This window comes from Benincasa hispida, chromosome 9, assembly GCF_009727055.1.
Source record: "Benincasa hispida cultivar B227 chromosome 9, ASM972705v1, whole genome shotgun sequence".
Classification (NCBI taxonomy): domain Eukaryota; kingdom Viridiplantae; phylum Streptophyta; class Magnoliopsida; order Cucurbitales; family Cucurbitaceae; genus Benincasa; species Benincasa hispida.
This window is the reverse complement of record NC_052357.1, coordinates 32,561,319-32,567,808: the sequence shown is the minus strand read 5'-3', so window position 1 is coordinate 32,567,808 and position 6,490 is coordinate 32,561,319.

Below are 6,490 nucleotides of genomic sequence, written 5' to 3'. Positions count from 1 at the left end.
TATAGATAAAAGGAAATGAAACTTAAAAATTGAATTATAGATTCCGCCTTTGAACTTAAAAGATTTATTTGACACAAAATTGAGAATTAAAAAATTTATTAGACACTTTTTTAAAGCTCAAATGCAATATATAGACACAGATCTAGAAGTTTACGGGCTAGAGTACTTGTTTAACCATATATGATCAGTTTGTCTGAGCCATCAAACTTTGGATCCAATATTGGTCATTAAGCCATTTCAATTTTGTATACAATACGTCTATGAATTTAAAAAAACAAATGTGTTATAGGTCTTTAAACTTACAACTTGTATCAAATATGCTTGAATTTTAAATATTTTGTCTAATAAATCTCTATTTGATATTTAAAATTTACGTATCAAAGGATTTCATTTGACATCAAATTCAAATTTATATATGATAAATCATTTGATTTTTAAAATTTTCGAATATAACATAACTTATTAGACACAAGAAATAGAAAATTCAAATAATTATCATACATTTTTATAAATCTAAAGATGTGATGAAAATAAAATTAAAAGTTTAATGACCTATTAAATACCTTTAAAAGTTCATATATCAAATAGACGTAAATCTAAATTATAAAAAAAAATGCGAAATTTGCAAACAAAGGAGTACAATTTAAACAAATTATCTAAAAATTCATAGTTCATAATTGTTTGTTGAATTTCTTTTTTTAAGGAAATTTTTTTTAAAAAAAAAAATGGTGTGAAAATTACACGGTTTACCATAAATGACAGGTCATCTATCCAATCACGATTTCGTCGGTGCCCCGTCGTAGCCTCCCCATACCAACCCAACTCCATCTATAATTATTTCTTCCCAATTTACGGTTTTACCCTTCTCAAATTTCTCTTATTCCTAATATGTCCCCTTCTTATTAAATTCTCTACTTCTACTTCATACGCCAACCTATAAATACTCAAATCAAATGAATGTTTCCTTCACTTTCACATTATTTATGATGCTGCCAACTTAGCTCACCATCACCAAAATCCTCTAATTCACAACTAATCGACATCTAATCTTTATTTTAACCTCCGACATTTATTTTATTATTATTATTATGAGTTTAATTGAACGAGACTCATTTTGGTCTAACGTTCGAATTTTCACTTTATTTATTAATTCATATTTATCTTTTTTTTTATTATTTTTTTATTTGTTGAACAAGAAGTGAAAATGGAGAATTCTTTCCATTTTTTTTTAAACTAAACGTTATTAAGAAAATTAATTTCAATGCCAGGCATATATTCTAGTCAAAATAACCATAAAAGTAAGACATAAATCAACATACATTTCTTCACCTTTTTAAAGGGGAAAAAAACCATATATTTCTTCACAAATTAGAGTTTTCCAAAAAAAAAAAACATTATTGTTCGTATTAAAGTGAGGAAAAGAGGATGTTATAATTTGTCAAATATGTCTATAAATTTTTGAAGTGTAATGTCTAATAATAACTTTTTAAAATTGGGCTGCTAGCTTCTCCAACTGGATGTGTGACGTTATTATTAGTAATGAAGTTTATTTCTTTCAAATAATAATAATAATAAATCCTGAAAGTTTAAAAGTTTTAAATTTATGTTTACAAACTTAAATTGTTTGTCTAATAAGTTTTCTAAATTTTCTAAAACTCTCATTTTTATTGGATAATTTTTAAAATTTTCAATTTCATGTCTATTATATTTTTAACATATTTAACTTTTTTTAAAATTCACACGTACGTTGATCGAACATAAAATAAAATTTAATTTCAAGGAGTTTGTCTTTTTTTTTTTCTTTCATCTTCTTCCTCTCTCTCTTTTTTTGGTTATTTTAATGTCTTGATAGATAAAAAAAAAAAAAAAAAAAATCAAATATCACCTAGAAAATTCCTAAATCTATACTCTATTAAACACAATTTTAAAAATTAGAAAAATTATTTTAAATGATAAAACTTTTAAAAATATTTATAAATAATAGTAAAATACAAAGTGTATTGCATATTATGAGAGACTGCTCTAAATACATATAATAGTTATCACAATCTATCGCAGTCTATCATATAAAGACGGTTAAATTTTGTCATATTTATAAATATTTTAATTCATTTTTCTATATTCGAAGATAATCTTAAGAGTTAATATAACTATTAAAAAAAAGTTTACTAACTAATAATGGATGAATAATGCTTGGTTGCATCAAGGGGAAAAAAACAAAACAAACGAAACCAACAAAAAAAACAAAACATTCTTCTCTCGCTTAAGACAATTTCTATCATTTTGTACCACACCAAACTATTTTCCTCTATTACCATTTAAGCCACTTTAGGGCATCCCTTGTGACAAGAACCTCAATTTAATAAAATTTTATTGAATTCAGTTAATTAAAAAAGCAAACAAGTTAAAATTACTATATGTCAAATCTTATGTTTGAAAATATAAATAACTAATTTAAATTAATGTAACACGAAAATGTTGAATTCTCAATTTTATTATGATGTTGATGTATATTTTTGAAAAATGTATAAATATAAAAAAATTCATAATAATTCTTTAAATTAACAAATAAACATTGCACTACTTTTTAAATAAATATAAATTTCTTATCATTCATATTAGGTTCATATTAATGAAATTTTGTTGATTATATTTCAACAATTTTTTTATGATATAATAAAAAAATGTCGATTCGCTCATTATGTCGGTGTCAAATTTATAGACTTGTAAAAATGTCGATAGACATCAAATTTAAAGACCATCTTAGGTAATAAATATATTATCCAATAAAAATGAAGAGCATACAATATTAAAGAAAAGTAAGTACTAAGTTTTAGGTCAATTACTAGTTGAATTAAATTATTTTATATTTATATAAGAACATCAAGTTGATAAGGCCTTGTTTGGTTTAACTTTCTAAGTGTTTAATTTTGACAATAGATCATCTTAGAAAATTTTCAAAATTAAAGTGTTTGATAATTTCTCAAAATTGCATTTAAAACACTTTTAAACGGTATTTTAAATGATTTTTATCAAAAGAATTTAAATAAAAATAACTTCTTTGAAAATCATTTTTTTTTTCTAATCAATCAAAATACGCCATAAATCGATTTTGATTTCCTCCTCCCCTCCCCCCCCCCAAAAAAAAAAAAAAAAACACTTGAAATCTATTGAAAAAATGGTTCATGATTGTAGTTCTTAAACAAACCAGTACAATCGATTTGATGATAATTTAGATCATGTTTGACAGCTATTTCATTTTTTCATTTTTTATTTTTTAAAATTAAGTTTATAAACACTGCTTTCACTAATATATATATATTTTTTGTTATTCACTCTAATAAATCATGCCTTCAAAATCTATGTCAAGTTTTACAAGCTAAAACGAATAGTATTTTTTTTTTTTAATTTCACAAAATATTTTTATTTTTTTTATTAAGTTGAAAACCTTGTAAGAAAATTAGGAAGAAATAAATATAAATTTAAAAATAAAATTTAATAACAAAAGAGTTATCAAAACAAGTCCGTGAAAAGTTTTTACACGTTTCTTTCCTTCCCTTATTTGACAGAAAAGAAAAAAAAAAAGGTCAATGAACAAACTTACATTTTAAAAGTAAAATATCAAAATCAAAATCAAAAGGTAATAAACTTTTTGCAATTATTTTTTCCGAGGTTAGTTTTTCTTTTAATATAATAAGAGTTTGGAGAGATTTGAATAGTTGTGCTCATTTTGATTCTAATTTAATTTTACCTTTATTTAGATTAAAATATCTTACCTTTATAGTGTAAAATACATACACATACAAATATCTTACTTTTATAGTGTAAAATATTCCTGTTTTATGTTTTATTTTTCTAAAACCTACCTACCATTATATATATATATATAAGCTATCTTAAGGGATGTAATAACACATTCATTCCTTGAAGGGTTGTTTTCATATATAACAAAAATTACCAACTTTTTTTTAACCATTTGATATCTTCTACATTTACATACTTTAAAAATAGATTTTTTTTTTAACATTTTCATTTTTAAAATTGGATTGTCTTATTTTAATGTTTTACATCTTTTATATAATAAAATAAGGATTTTTTTTTTCAAATATAGAAAAATGAGTCAACTTATTTATAAATATAGCAGAATGTCACTGTCGATCAATGACAGACAGTAATAGACACTGATAGATACAACATTATCAGTATCTATCACTGATATTGATAGATGTCTATCAATATCTATTACTGATAAGCAGTGACATTTTGTCATATTTAAAAATATTTCAAACAATTTTATCATTTAAAATAATTACTCATAAAATAAATAAATATTTTTTACCTACATTGCACTTGTTGTAGACTAACTATTAACCAATGAAGCAAATATTTTAAATTGAAACTAAGAATTAAAATAAAAAAATACCTTTTTTTCTACAAAATAAAAACAAAATGTAATAGGTGATTTGTGTAACCTTCCTTTATTTTGTTGCTTATGTACCATCATCTTTTTAAAAGAAAGACAAAAAAGGACAAAAATCAATAAACGATGTTTTCAAAACTTTAGGTTATAAAATAAATGTAGGCAGTCATCATTTGCTCAAATTTGTTTGTTTATTTGTTTTTTTAGTAATTATAGTTGTTCATTTTGTTGGCTAATATATTGTGAAAAATAACGCATACCTAATACTCCAAAATAATAATAATCATCATCATCATAATAATAACGGAAACCTAAAATTAAGGGGAAGTGGAGCAAAACTTATCAAAGCCAATTTTAATTAATTAAGGGAAAATTTTGGAAAGAAAATTTATAAATTAGTGTATTTTTTTTTTTCAAATTAGGGCAAGATTTTAAGTTAGGAGGCATATAACATTGATATTGCTACTAATTAACTTTTTTGTAATCTCTTTTTAAAATCAAAGAGGGTGAAAATTATGATCAGTTTAAAATTGTCTAAAAATTGTCAATTGAATAGTTTAATTGGTTAAGAATTAGGATATATGCCTCAATAAAGAGATTAGATATTAATCTTAATTTCAACTCTGGTAAGTTGTTAAAATTTTTCTAAAAATTTATTAATTGCGGTTTTTTCTTTATTAAAATTCACATGATTTTTTTAAAAAAATATAGAATAATTGTTTATCTATGATAGACTGCAATAGACATTTATCACTGCAATATATTACTAATAAAAAGTAACATTCAGCTATATTTGTAAATAAATTAACTCATTTTTTTTATTCGAAAACAATCTAAAAATATGTGATGAATTTTATTTTATTTTTATTTCCTTTTGAATATCCTAGCCAACGAACAATTAACTTATTATAAAAACATATATATAAATTATAGTTAAATTATTGATATTTAATGTAAATCACTTACCATTTAGAATATTTTATTTTTAAAAAATAAAAATAAAAATTTATTAGGATTCTCATGGTCAACAATAAAAAATTTTATTTGACTATCGTTATGAAAGTATAAAAGTAAAAATTAAAATTTGAAAAGCTTGAAGAAAAAAAGGAAAGAAAAAACTAAAATTGGGGAAGGAAGAGTCTCTCCTTTTCAAAAAAAATAAAAAAATAAAAAAATAAAAAAATAAAAAAATAAAAATAAAAATAATAATTATCCTACTTTTATTGGCACCGAAAGAAATGAGAGAGGTAGCATAAAGGAAAATGTCGTTTCACAATCTTATTATATAGAGACATTCTTTTACATACGTGTCAATAACTCATAACAACTTCAATTTAACAATAATGTCATATATGGTATTTTAACCATATAGCTTCTAGTCTTTTTTTTTAAAAAAAAAAAAAATTATGAAGCTTTTTATTTTATTTTTTTTTAAATTCCTATAGTTTACAAAAATTTAATTTAATTCCTTATATATTTTAATCATTTTCAATTACACTATTTCTCTTGTGTATGTAATTTTTTTTTAGTTATTTTATAGGTGAACATTAAAATTGGCTAATAATCCTATTATATATAATGAGAATTTAGAGAAGAAATATGAAAATTTTCTTCCATATATGATTCTATTCCTCTATCAAATGTCTATTTAACTCACTTGGTATTTTATGTTATTGTAAATTTATCTTCCGCTAATCCGACTTTCTTTCTTTTTTCTTTTAAATTCAACAAGAAGTATAAGTGGAAACTTTATTTGTTAGGTTATAATACCCTAACTAGTTGACCTTAGTCAACCTTAAAAAAGTGTTAAAATGTAATAAACCCAATGGATGAATACCTTAACTAGTTGACCCGTATATCTCTTTTACTAAAGAAAATATAGGTTTTTAATTAATTATGTTAAGTTAGGAAAGTCTCATAAAATTTATTTACTTGTACTTTTGTTTTTTTTTTAAAAAAAAGAGTTCATCTTACGTTATATGGCCTATGCTACTAACCTAAACTCCATAAATGAATGTCCATTATTCTAAAAGAAAATAATAATAATAAATTAAAACGAAAAAAGATTGT